A 14,061-nucleotide genomic window follows, 5' to 3' on the forward strand; every position below is an offset into this window, starting at 1 on the left:
GTCCCGAGGCATGGTACATTGGGGAAACCACGCAGACGCTACGACAACGGATGAATGAACACCGCTCGACAATCACCAGGCAAAACTGTTCTCTTCCTGTGGGGGAGCACTTCAGCAGTCATGGGCATTCAGCCTTGGATCTTCAGGTAAGCGTTCTCCAAGGCGGCCTTCACGACACACGACAGCGCAGAGTCGCTGAGCAGAAACTGATAGCCAAGTTCCACACACATGAGGACGGCCTAAACCGGGATGTTGGATTTATGTCACATTATCAGTAACCCCCACAGCTTGCCTCCTGGGCTTGTAGAATCTCACTGGCTGTTCTGTCTGGAGACAATACACATCTCTTTAACCTGTGTTGAATGCTCCCTCCACCCACATTATCTGTACCTTTAAGACCTGGCTGGCTGTAGAGATTTGCATTCTAATTAGTATTCTGTAACTTGATTTCTGTGTCTGTGCACTGTTGGAGAACAGATATCCACTCCATCTGACGAAGGAACTGTGCTCCGAAAGCTTATGGTATTTGCTACCAAATAAACCTGTTGGACTTTAACCTGGTGTTGTGAGACTTCTTACTGTGCTTACCCCAGTCCAACGCCGGCATCTCCACATCATGATTAGCCATAGAAGACAGAGGGTAACAGTGGAGGGGTCTTTTTCCGGTTGGAGGTCTGTGACTAGCGGAGTTCCGCAGGGCTCTGGACTGGGACCTCTGCTGTTTGTGATATATATAAATGATTTGGAGGAAGATGTAGTTGGTGTGATCAGTAAGTTTGCAGACGACACAAAGATTGCTGGAGTTGCGGATAGTGATGAACATTGTCAGAGAATACAGCAGGATATAGATAGGCTGGAACATTGGGCGGAGAAATGGCAGATGGAACTTAATCCAGATAAACGGTAAGTGATGCATTTCGGTCGATCTAATGTAAGGAGGTGCTCTACAATAAATGGCAGAACCATCAGGAGTATAGACACACAGAGGGACCTGGGTGTACAAGTCCACAGATCCTTAAAGGTGGCAGCAGAGGTGGAGAGGGTGGTCAAGAAGGCATATGGCATGCTTGCCTTTATTGGACGGGGCATAAAATATAAAAGTTGGCATATGATGTTGCAGCTGTATAGAACGTTGGTTAGGCCACATTTGGAAGACTGCGTCCAGTTCTGGTCGCCACACTACCAGAAGGACGTGGAGAGAGTACAGAAAAGGTTTACCAGGATGTTGCCTGGTATGGAAGGTCTTAGCTATGAGGAGAGATTGGGTAAACAGGGGTTGTTCTGCCTGGAAAGACGGAGGATGAGGGGCGATCTAATAGAGGTGTATAAAATTATGAAGGGCATAGATAGGGTGAACAGTGGGAAGCTTTTCCCAGGTCAGAGGTGACGAACACAAGAGGTCACGGGTTCAAGGTGAGGGGGGCAAGGTTCAACACAGATGTCAGGGGGACGTATTTTACACAGAGGGTGGTGGGGGCCTGGAATGCACTGCCAAGCAAGGTGATTGAGGCGGACACGCTGGGATCGTTTAAGACTTATCTAGATAGCCACATGAACAGACTGGGAATAGAAGGATACAAACAAATGGTCTAGTTGGGCAGGTGAGCGGCGCAGGCTTGGAGGGCTGAAGGGCCTGTTCCTGTGCTGTATTGTTCTTTGTTCATTCAGGATTGTCGAGGGGCTTGCTACAATGGGCTGCAATTTGGACGTGACTTTATTGAGGCCGGTGTCGTCTATGGTGAGTCTGTAACTTCCGTCGGGTTTGCTCACTGGCCAGGTTGGGGAGTTAGTGGTACTCGTAGTTTCCCTCAGGATTCCTTTCTCTACTAACCCTTTAACTATTTCTGCTACAGCTGCCTTTGCTTCGGCTTTATCGGGTATTGTCGGTGGGGCTTGTGCTCCAGTCCGGGCACCTTTATTGGGTCAGTTTTGGTTAGGCCAGCGTCCAATTTCGTTTCGGCCCAAACTCCGGGGATGGAGGCACAGATGGCTCCAAACCCCTGTTTCTAGTCGCCAATCTCTGTTGGTGGCTGTGGCCACCCCTTGATAGTCTCGAGGTGACTTGTGAGTTTTCCTATTCCGGTTTTCTGGCCGTCCCGTTTTGGCCAGATTAATTCTCCCTTCCCACAGTCAATCAAAATCTCATACTCCTTCATTAAATCATTTCCCATTATTGTACCCTCGTTATTTTTACATACATAGAATCTCATAGGGATATACAAATTATGTATTTCTACTAACGTGGCCTCGCTCAGGTAGGCGGGTGTTTTGTTCCCTCCTATCCCTGTTAGATAAATCATCCTACTTGTAGTGGGTAAGGGAAGGTCGGTGACAGATATGGATGCTCCTGTGTCCACCAGCATCTCACATTGCCTGCCCCCTACTAGTGCAGACACATAGATCCTTCCCTCCTTCTTACCCTCATGAATGGGGGCTGCAGGCCGTCAGTCTGGCTGACCTCGGAGGTTCCTTAGTTCCTCCGATTCTGCTGTGGACATGGATCGGGACGGGGGTCTCCCATGTTTGTCCCAACATATTGCTTCCGTGTGTCCCTTTTTATTACAGTGATTACAATGTCTCCCACTGTTTCCAATTTTATTTCCTTTCCTTGGGACCCAGCACTCCTTTGCAAAATGTCCTTGTTGGCCTCAATTGTGACAGGTCAGTTTGGGCTTAGTTCCGCTCCCACTACCGTAGGCGGCTACTCTCCCTGGTTTTATCTTCGTCTGAGATTTCTCCTCCCCGCCTCCGAGTACACCACTAGCCCATTCCACTAGTTCATCATAATCCTGGGACATGATCACTCCCATCTTTAGGATGGTTTGGTGAGCGCTAGAGAGCCCATCCTTGAAAGCCTGGATGAAGGCTCGATCCCCACGGTCTGGGTTTCCTTGCCCTGAGCATTCCTGGTATACTTGGAACAACCATTCCCCATATTCAGAAGCTCCTTCCCCCTTTTGTTGCTTGGTCGTTGTGATTTTACTCCAATTAGTAGGAGCATTTCCTAAAACACACTGGATTTCTGTTTTAAACAGGGCGAAGGGTGCCTGCTGGGCATCTATTTCTGCTGTTAGGGCTACTGCGTGTGTCCAACGTCCCCCACTGTAGTCTTGTGCTGGGGGACTGGCAGGCCCTCCGGCTACCTGCCTACATTGGGGCAGCACGGTAGCACAGTGGTTATAGCACTGCTGCTTCACAGCTCCAGGGGCCTGGGTTCGATTCCCGGCTTGGGTCACTGTCTGTGTGGAGTTTGCACATTCTCCTCGTGTCTGCGTGGGTTTTCTCCAGGTGCTCCGGTTTCCTCCCACAGTCCAAAGATGTGCGGGTTAGGTTGATTGGCTATGCTAAAAATTGCCCTGAGTGTCCTAAGATGCATAGGTTAGAGGGATTAGTGGGTAAATATGTAGGGATATGGGGGTAGGGCCTGGGTGGGTTTGTGGTCGGTACAGACTCGATGGGCCGAATGGCCTCTCTCTGTACTGTAGGGTTTCTATGATTTATCCGCTGGACATGCGGCCCTAACCAATTGGTGTATATCCCTTAGGTGCAGTTGGTGTCCTACCCAAATTGTATCTAATTCTTCCCAAAATTTCGTATTTGCGCTTCTAGGTTGTAGTTTACCCAGGGAGGCCATTATCTGTTGTCTTTCGCCCAGGGTAAATGGTTTGTAATTTCCTTTTGGCTGCGCGTCTGTTTCCCCCCCCCCCCCGGTTACTGGCGTCAAGTTGTGTTCTAGCACTTCCTCTTCCTCTGGAGGGGCGGTTGGTCCCTGTTGTATGGACTCATAAGGGGGCAGAGGAACAGTTTCCCCTCCCCATTGATTCTCTTCTAATATTCAATTCTTTTTCTCCAATTCCCTTACTCTGGATTCTAATTTTTTAATCTCATCCTTATCTTCGTTCCACTTTCTAGTGGAAGCGACTACTTGTCCAATTAGTCCAGCTAATTGATGTACTAATAATACCCCTGCCTTTTTTGTTTTGTCTCTCTTTTCCCCATCTACCCACTTTCTCTGTTGTTCTAAGGTCTGAGAAACATCCCAGCCATCCCTTTGCATCTTCTTAATCAGCACGTGTCTGTTTGTCATATATTTATCAATGAGAGAACCCGCAGGTCCCACTTAGTTTCTCTATCCTTAGCAACGTGTTTTCTCCACCATTAGAGTTTCTATTTACACTCACGGCCACGATTACCTCCTCGGCAACCTGTTTCCTCCACCGGAGTCCGGCTCTAGGTCAGAGTGATCAGCTCCTTTTCCGCACCGCTTTACAACGTGACAGACAAGTACACAAACTTTAATGCAAACAGGTGGCAAACTCCATGTTTGTTCGCCACTACAGAGTTTGATGCTAAATGACCTTTGTCACTTGTGCTTCATGATCCTAAGTGCCCTTGTGCCTCTATACCCACTTCAGGGTCCTGACCTTCGCGTGGGGGATTTTCCCCTCTTAACAACCGGTCTAAGGCTGCACATTTGAGACAGACACTTCCTTGTCTGTAGTCAATCAGCACAAGTAACAATCAATACTTATTTCTATCCGATAGTACCATAAATTCCCCTAATTTTCACCCATTTTTAACTGCACTGTTGGCTCAGTCTGACTCCCACAGATTCAATATTCTCTACTCCAGTTCGCCGATCGAGGCCAACCGATCAACTCACCAGCAGTGAGACCCTGCTCGCTGCGCCAATTTGTTGTGGGAAAATCACCACACAGAGTCAGGTCTAAAGATTCAACACACAGTTTTAGCGGACAAAGCTTTGGGAGAAGCACTGGGCTCTCTGCAGTGCGCAGTCACCTTCTCAACTTTAAAATGGCTGTTGAGTATCTTTTATACATTTTCAAATAATGGACAAGTACGGACATTAGCCGTTAGCACATCGTGATACATAGAGTAGACAAGGACGGACATCGGCAGTTAGCAGAGTTTTTAATGCATTTATTTCCCCCATCAAAGACTGATCTCGTTACAAAAACTCATTGTTTTAGTTCTGCTTTATCTCAAGCTAAGGTGCCTCAAGGTCTGATCTGTTTCCTGTAGCAATTTAGACACTAACAGGTTTTAACTTGCTTGCAATGTCTGTGCCCAAGTCAGCACATCTTAATGTCTTTTCCCAGAGTCCATTTTGTGCCAGGTAACCATCTTGTATCCTTTAATTTTGATTTTACTCCAACATACCACATCCAGTTACAAATGGTGGCGGCCAATTAAACAACGAATGGGAGGAGGCGGCTCTACTAACATCCCCATCTTCAATGATGGACGAGCCCATTACATCTGTACAAAAGACAAGGTGTAGGTTTTGCAGCCACCTTGAGCCAGAAGTGCTGTGTGGATGATCAATTTTGACCTCCTCCCGAGGTCCCCAGCACCATAGATACCAGCTTTAACTCAAATTGATTCACTCCTTATATCATCTTGAAACAGCTGAAGACACTGGATACCGCAAAGGCTCTGCGCCCTATTCCAGCTGTAGTTCTGAAAATGTGTACTTCTGAACTGTCTGCAACACAAGTCAAACTGTTTAAATGCAACTGCAATACTGACATATAACTGACAATGTAAAAACCTGTCCAACTTATGTCCTGTCCACAAAAATGATGAATCCAATCCAGCAAATTACCATCCAATTAGTTTATTCTCAATCAGCAAAGTCTTGGAAAGGGTCTTTTACAGTGCTATCAAGTCGCACTTACTCACACGTATCCTACTCACCAATGCTCAGTTTAGGTTCCGCCAAGGCCATTTAGCTCCAGACCTCATTACAGCCTTGGTCCAAACATGGACAAAATAACTTACTTAACTCAAAAGGCAAGGTGGATGGCCGCTCCTGACATCAATGCAACGTTTGACAATGTGCGGCATCAGGAGTTTTAATAACATTGATATCAGTGGGAACCAAGGAGAAACCTCTCCACTGGTTGGAGCCATAATTACACAAAGGAAAACAGTTGAGGTTATTGCAGAAGATTCTCAGCCCCAGGATATTGCTGAGTTCCTCAGGGATGTGCCCTAGACCCAACCATCATCAACAACCTTCCCTCCAACACAAGGCTGAAAGTGGGGATGTTCGCTAATGATTGCATTGTGTTTAAAATCATCTGCAACTCCTCAGATACTGAAGCAGTCTGTGTCCATATGCAGCAAGACTTGGACAACATTTAGGCTTAGGCTGCTAAGTGTCAAATAATGCTGATGCCACACAAGTGCCAGACAATGATCACCTCCAAGACTCCAACCATCTTTCTTTGGCATTCAATGGCATCACCATCACTCAATCCCACACCATCAACACCCTAGGGGTTACCACTGACCAGAAGCTTAGCTGGACTAGCCACATAAATATTGTAGCTACAAGAGAAGGTCGGAGGCTGAGAATTCTGTGGCAAGTAATTCACCTCCTGACTGCAACAATTCAAGAAGGTGGTTTACCAGCACTTTCTCAAGGGCAATTTGGAATTTGTAATAAATGCTGGTCTTACCAATGATGCCCAAATCCCGTGAACATTTTTTTAAAATTCTAATTTCCCAATCAAAATTCTGGTATTCATCGATGATGCTGAACTGGAATGACCACATCAACACCATGACACTGGATACTCAGACAAGCATCTTCTAATCCCTCAAGCTCTCCATCTACAAACTCAAATCAAAAGCTCATAGGAGTTACCAATCCATACCTAGCCAAAACACTTGACACTACCCAGGACAAAGCATTACCTTGATGAGTACTCCTGACACTGAATTTAATGTCCACTTGTTCCACCTGTACACTTCAGTATTTACGATCTACAGGGTGCACCGCAGCCAACAACAAGGCTTACTTGTTCCACGAGAAACTCACTGCACCATAACATCTAACATGAAGGACAACAGCAAAATCCTGGAAACACTTATTAACTGCAAATTTCTCTCCAAGGCAGACATCATTCTGACTTGGATATATAATCATCATTTCTTCATCACTGCTACATCAAAAAATCTAGAATTTCCTTCCTAACTCCATCATGGGAGCATCACCACAGTCTTAAGTGTGATCTCCAAATTGAGAAAATATAAATCTATACACACATTTAAAAAGTGTGAAGCTGACAATAGCCAATATATTGAACCTACAATTGGTCACTTTAAAGCCAAAATCCTTGTATTTGGAAACATAATACTGGAAAGTCAAGCTACTTTAGAAATAAGAGAGACTCAGCTGCAGGCAGTAGTACAATGCTAAATATATACATGTTAAATAATATAAATTATATATATATAAATGTATATATGTTAAAGCCGACTCAGTTAAAATATTGAAGTACATTGTGAGTCAAGAAACCAGATTCAAGGAACGAAAAGAAAGAGAAGACCCCAGAAGTCCTGGGATCCACAGAAGACAGATCAACACATGTTGGACTCATGTATCGTGTCATGCCTTGACTGGTGGCATGTTAAGTATTAATCTTTGTTGTTCAATAAACCTTGTTAATTTACATTCTATATTAGCAATTGTCATTTTTGCCAATATGGCTATTCCTGACAAGAATTTTCTTCCATTGGGGTTTAGTCCAAATCCCAACAAGATCTCCTACATCATCCAGCTCACATTGTTTTTCATCTCTCCCAGCTCCTTTATCCGTCAATCCTCCCTGAAGCACTGACACCATCTGTGGTACAGTTACATGACCAGCATCCTCCAATGCTTCGCTTTTATCATCCAGCTCAGTGATACTGCTCTTTACTCCAAGGTAATTATGTTCAATGTCTGAGTATTCGAAACACTTAACTCCGCTGAGTTTATACTGAAATAGATTTGAAAAGCAAATGGCTGCCACCATTTGTGAACATGGACCATAAATATTTCAGGACTGTTTATTTTTTTGCTTCATAATTTAGGAAATTATGAAGCAAAAAAATAAACAGTCCTGAAGTATTTATGCTGCACAGCGCAATATGTCATCGTACACTGCACCATTCATCAGTCTGGCTATATTTTGTTATTTAGCAGACTTTTCCACTAAAGGATCTTTTTTCCCTGTTCTCTAGGTATTGTTGCATGACACACTGTTCCAAGTGCCAACTAAAGCTGCTCTGACACTGGTCACAAGAATGGCCCACAGTCAGTCCTCCAATTTACCCTCCTCCTTTCCCTCAGAGATCAGGAACTCACATGTGCATTATCTCAAACATGCAGCTTATCTCAAGCACGCAGCTTTACATTTCTTGACTTGGGCTAATGAAGCTCTCTCTTGTACACTGTCCGACACAAACCTGTTAAAACAGCCTTCATATTCATTGAAACCTTCCCTAAAGATATACTAGCTGTCATTTTATTTTAAATCTTTTATTTAATATTTTAAAAGTTCCATTTGGTAAAATACCCTACAGGTCAGATCAATCCATTTTTACCAGGTCATTTGTGTCCGTGATCGAATATGCTTAATCAGGGCAGCCAAGAAGTAACTTGCAATTTCAACATCCCATTCTTACATGGCTCCAGAAATTGAGGGACTCCGAGGCAGTAAAGAACTTTTCCTTTGCTGCTTTATTCTGTCCCAAGGTGCCATCTAACCATAGTGCACTGAACAGTCCACATTCACAATCTGGTCCAGTTCAACAAGGTGCCCGCAGGATAGAGGCAGATGTGGCAGCTCAACCACATCCAACAAGGCTAGACCCAGCTGAATCAGAACAGCAGCAAAAAGCAAAATCAGCACAAGGATAATATATAACTCAGTTAGCAAACAACATCCTGTGGATTACCACTGACCAGGAGCTAAACTACAAGTCATATGAATACAGTGGCTTTAAGAGGCTAGAGGTTGGGAATTCGGCCCGACTCCCAGAAGCCTATCCAGTTTCCTGGATGAATGCAGCTCTAGCAAAATTGAAGAAGCTGGATACCATCCAAGACAAAGCAGCCATCAGTACCCCAATCACCACCTTAATGTCCACTCTCTCCAGTGTGTACCATCTACAAGATGCACTGCAGCAACTTGCTAATGCTCCTTCGAAACCTGTGACTGCTACCACCTAGAAGTGCAAGGGCAGCAGAAACACAGAAACAACTGCATATTTCCCTCCAAGTAACACACCATCCTGACTTGGAACTTATTGTCATTTCTTCACTGTCACTGGGTCAAAATCCTGGTACTCCCTCTCTAACAATATTATGTGGCTATACCTACACCACATGGACTACAGTGGTCCACAAAGGCAGCTCACCACCACCCAAAGGGTAATATCGGATGGGCAACAAATCTTGGCCTTGCCAGCGATGCTCATATCACAAAAAAAATTAAAACACTGCACACAACCTGAATTAGTAAACCATTGGATAATGAATACAAGTTGGTTATACTGAATCCAAACTTCCTTTTCGAAGGTTTAAATCTGAATTAAATTGGAGGGGGGGCCACAAAGGCCTCTTACAAGGCTGCAAACAATACTGAAAGATAAACCCAGAACACTAATTCAACGGGCAAGAGTTGACCAAGCTTTTGCTCATCTGACCCAATATCTCCTCATGCAACTTGATGCCATTACTCCTTAATGCTCTTATGAATTTGTGCACCTTGGGATGTTTTATTTAATTATGTTATAGCTTCTATGTAAGTTGTTGCTGTTGGAACTGTGAAAGGCAAACTTTTTTTGAGTACCTTTCAGTACGTATTTCTCAAAAAAAAATCAAATCAAGTCCAATCATGGTCCCCACATGAGGAACAAATCAGATGCAAGCTGACAAGACAAGACGTTGCATCCCATCCTGGACTCGATTAAACAAGATCCAAGTGACAGGATGAGGCATTACACCCCCTTGGGGCTTGATCTAACGCTTCATCTTAGCCAAAAGACCAAGATTAGCACTTACACATACAGCGCTCTCCGAAATTAAGGAATGCAGCAAATAGTGCATGCTGAGAAAATACTTCCAATAGAAGGTAACTTTGAGCGAAGAAAAACAAACAGCAAACCCCCTGTTACATCGGACGTTTCAAATTACAGCTCTGTGAAGAAAACTATTCAATGGTAAGTAACAAGCACCCCCAAAGGGAACCCTACAAATCAACAGGCTTTCTAGTCCCGTGCTGATTTGAAGTAGTTGATTTGGGAAATATCTGCAGTCTAAAACACTGGCATACTTGTTACTAAGCCACTCTTAGACTCTGCAGATTTTGTTGGAGGTCTGTATTTTCACCCACTTGTCATAAATCCTTACTCTCATCGAGCCGGAGGATGGTGACAACAATCTAGTTTCATTCCTTCAACGTCAACACCCACCACCCAGCAAAGAAACGGAGTAAAATGACCGCTTAAAATTCAATGTTTAGTAAATGGACACGGGGTGATTTCAAGACAGTAATCTCAGACAAGGGTGCAAATCCAATTCTTACCTGATTTAAGCTTCACATTATATCACGATCTGAACCCCTGGGCTACACTCCCAGTTATTGCTGCTCTGGTGTATCTAATCCGGTGTCTGCCGTATCCTGACCAACCTCAACACAATTTGACAGCTTCAACCTGCTCAGTAAATGGTTCGCGTCCCAACTGGAAGGTAATTTCCCCCTGGTGCGGACACATTCGGCACTGTCTCTACTCTCATTACGAATCCGTTTGACATTGCAATAACACTGACACCATGTTTTGGACGGTGCACTGAGAATAACCTGTGTGCAGTCCGTCCAAACACAACACTGAATCCACATTTGCAAACCGGATGCATTGAAGGATTAGCGCCATCCGCCAAAATGCAATCGCTCACAATCCAGCCGCCAGCACACCATAAACTGCTGGCTGCCTCACTCCTTCCTTTCTCTCTCCCTCTTCACCCGGGCTTTCCCTGGCTGCCAAGCGCCTTTTCCCACCAGTCTTCCCGTGCACTGACCTGCCCTCCCCCTCCATACCGCGCCTGCCCAGTCTCAATTCAGCTGCTTTCAGGAACTGTAATACATTCAGCCCAGGAGCTGCTGCCATTCCAGTGTGCCGAGGTGTTTGATGGCTCTTTACAGCCTTGTCATCTTGCAATGCACCGTTGTAGCGGATGCATTAGCAAATGGTCTGTTTATTATTCAGTTATTTACCTAAGAATGTTACATAACCATCCAACCACATTCAAAAAAGTCTATGCATAGGACTCATTGGGAGAGTATTCAGTGCCTACAAGAAACAGCAGCTAAGCGTGGCCAGAGGAGCAATACTCCGTTTCTTTGCTGGGTGGTGGGTGTTGACGTTGAAGGAATGAAACTAGATTGTTGTCACCATCCTTCGGCTGGATGAGAGTAAGGATTTATGACAAGAGGGTGAAAATACAGACCTCCAACAAAACCTGCACAGTCTGAGTGGATACAAAGCATTGCAATCACACAAAAAAAGGAAACCACTTCATACCGATGCTAAACTTGGGAGTGCAAATGTCAAGCGGAGTGAGGCTGCCTCTCCCAGCTCCGGGGGCCTGACTCGAGCTGTAACGATACTGCGGCTCCAGAGAAGCAAATCCCACATCGTGCAGCCAAGAGGCCAGAAACTGCACCGAGGTAAAGCGGACAAGTTGCACGGCAGGATAGGTTGGAGGAGATTCGGTGGATTTGATGCGGACAGCTGACTTAATGGGGATGGCCGCTGCAACTGGGGTGTCCTGGCCAGAGTCGCCCGGATTTTGGGACATAACCGAGTGGGATGATGGGTTGCTATGCACAGGGGCGGTGCAACAACTTTACATTTATATAGTACCGTTAACGTAGTGGAACGTTTCAAACTGATACACACAAAAGCTATGAAACAAAATGTGACACCAGATACCGGGGCATACAAGGATGGGGAGATGGGTTTAACACTACACTAAAGTAGGAAGGTTAGAAAGGCAGAGATTTAAATTTGTGTATATAGTACAACACAGAGGAGACAAATCTGCACCAGTTCTTTTCAGTTAATCCCAAATCTCCCACTCAATTCTCCCTGCAATATCCTGAATTTTTAAAGATATAAACTGCTCCCTCTGCAGCTTATTATTGCTGAAACAGTTCAATAGGCAGCCTGCTGGTACCAGCCCAGAATTTTCTTCATGCGTAAGTTGCTTCTCGGCCTTTTGGCTAAGATCAAGTGTAGTATGGTCGGCAGCCCATGGTCGGCCGCACTTGGTTGAGGTCATTAGGTTACACTGAAGCTTCATATGTTTCATATGAAGCAATTTTTGAAAGCGGCATCTCGGCCTTTTGGCTAAGATGCAAATGAGCTCAAGTTTTGGAGGAGGAACCTCCCCCTTCTCCAATCAGCTTGGCTCATGTAGATCAGGCCCAGGACAGGGTGGTTTGGTCACTCGCCCTGTCTTGTCAGCCTGGATCTGAAATGTCTCAACTTGTTGAGACTCTGAATTGGAAAAGTATAAAAAAAATAAAGGGCTTCGGCAGCTGAAGGCACAGTTGGTAATTGTAAAATGAAGAAAATCCGACACGAACAAGGGACCAGATTTGGATCTGCAGGAAACTGGGTGAATGGACACAGCTCAATTAAAATCCAAGGTCCCTGGAGAGGACTGAGTGCAGGAAGTAGTCAGGGTCCCTTCTGGAGGACTCGTTGCAATGGGTGTCCCCAGAGAGGATATTGGGGGGGGAAGGAGTTTTTAAGTTCAACATTTATTTATTAGTGTCACAAGTAGGCTTACATTAACACTGCAATTAAGTTATTGCAAAAATCCCGAAGTCACCTGTTCGGGTACGCCGAGGGAGAATTTAGCCCTCCGCGGGGTTAGCGCAGAGGGGGTGCGCGCGGGGGTCGATGTTGGGGTGCAAGCGCGGCGGGGGCGGGAAAGGGGACGAGCGCTGTGGGGGCGGGCAGGGGGGCGAGCGTGGCGGGCGGGGGGCGAGCGTGGCGGGCGGGGGGCGAGCGCGGCGGGCGGGGGGCGAGCGCGGCGGGCGGGGGGCGAGCGCGGCGGGCGGGGGGCGAGCGCGGCGGGCGGGGGGCGAGCGCGGCGGGCGGGGGGCGAGCGCGGCGGGCGGGGGGCGAGCGCGGCGGGCGGGGGGCGAGCGCGGCGGGCGGGGGGCGAGCGCGGCGGGCGGGGGGCGAGCGCGGCGGGCAGGGGGGCGAGCGCGGCGGGCAGGGGGGCGAGCGCGGCGGGCAGGGGGGCGAGCGCGGCGGGCAGGGGGGCGAGCGCGGCGGGCAGGGGGGCGAGCGCGGCGGGCAGGGGGGCGAGCGCGGCGGGCAGGGGGGCGAGCGCGGCGGGCAGGGGGCGAGCGCGGCGGGCAGGGGGGCGAGCGCGGCGGGCAGGGGGCGAGCGCGGCGGGCAGGGGGGCGAGCGCGGCGGGCAGGGGGGCGAGCGCGGCGGGCAGGGGGGCGAGCGCGGCGGGCAGGGGGGCGAGCGCGGCGGGCAGGGGGGCGAGCGCGGCGGGCAGGGGGGCGAGCGCGGCGGGCAGGGGGCGAGCGCGACGGGCAGGGGGGCGAGCGCGGCGGGCAGGGGGGCGAGCGCGGCGGGCAGGGGGGCGAGCGCGGCGGGCAGGGGGGCGAGCGCGGCGGGCAGGGGGGCGAGCGCGGCGGGCAGGGGGGCGAGCAGGGGCGGAGCGCGGGGCAGGGGGGCGAGCGCGGAGGGCAGGGGGGCGAGCGCGGCGGGCAGGGGGGCGAGCGCGGCGGGCAGGGGGCGAGCGCGGCGGTGGCGGGCAGGGGGGCGAGCGCGGCGGTGGCGGGCAGGGGGGCGAGCGCGGCGGGGGCAGGTGAGCTGGGTGGGCAAGGGGGCGAGCGCGGCAAGTGGGCGGGGGCGGGCAAGGGGGCGAGCGCGGCGGGGAGGGGGGCGAGCGCGGCGGGGAGGGGGGCGAGCGCGGGGAGGGGGGCGAGCGCGGCGGGGGAGGGGGGCGAGCGCGGCGGGGAGGGGGGCGAGCGCGGCGGGGAGGGGGGCGAGCGCGGCGGGGAGGGGGGCGAGCGCGGCGGGGAGGGGGCGAGCGCGGCGGGGAGGGGGGCGAGCGCGGCGGGGAGGGGGGCGAGCGCGGCGGGGAGGGGGCGAGCGCGGCGGGGAGGGGGGCGAGCGCGGCGGGGAGGGGGGCGAGCGCGGCGGGGAGGGGGGCGAGCGCGGCGGGGAGGGGG

At 49.2% G+C, this 14,061-nt stretch overlaps 1 protein-coding gene across 2 annotated transcripts in view; it reads right to left on the reverse strand.

Moving 5' to 3' along the window:
• zbtb5 (zinc finger and BTB domain containing 5) overlaps positions 1-11,940 on the reverse strand; it is a 51,555-nt gene extending 39,615 nt beyond the window's left edge. The window contains exon 1 of one of the 2 annotated variants that reach the window (XM_078206065.1): positions 11,380-11,940. The gene's annotated coding sequence lies outside the window, so the exon portion shown is untranslated. Of the gene's footprint in view, positions 1-10,382; positions 10,858-11,379 lie in introns of those variants that run through there. The other variant, XM_078206064.1, reaches the window with a different exon arrangement.
• Between the last annotated feature and the right edge of the window lie 2,121 nt (positions 11,941-14,061).

The sequence above is a fragment of the Mustelus asterias genome, unplaced genomic scaffold, assembly GCF_964213995.1.
Source record: "Mustelus asterias unplaced genomic scaffold, sMusAst1.hap1.1 HAP1_SCAFFOLD_1233, whole genome shotgun sequence".
Lineage (NCBI taxonomy): Eukaryota > Metazoa > Chordata > Chondrichthyes > Carcharhiniformes > Triakidae > Mustelus > Mustelus asterias.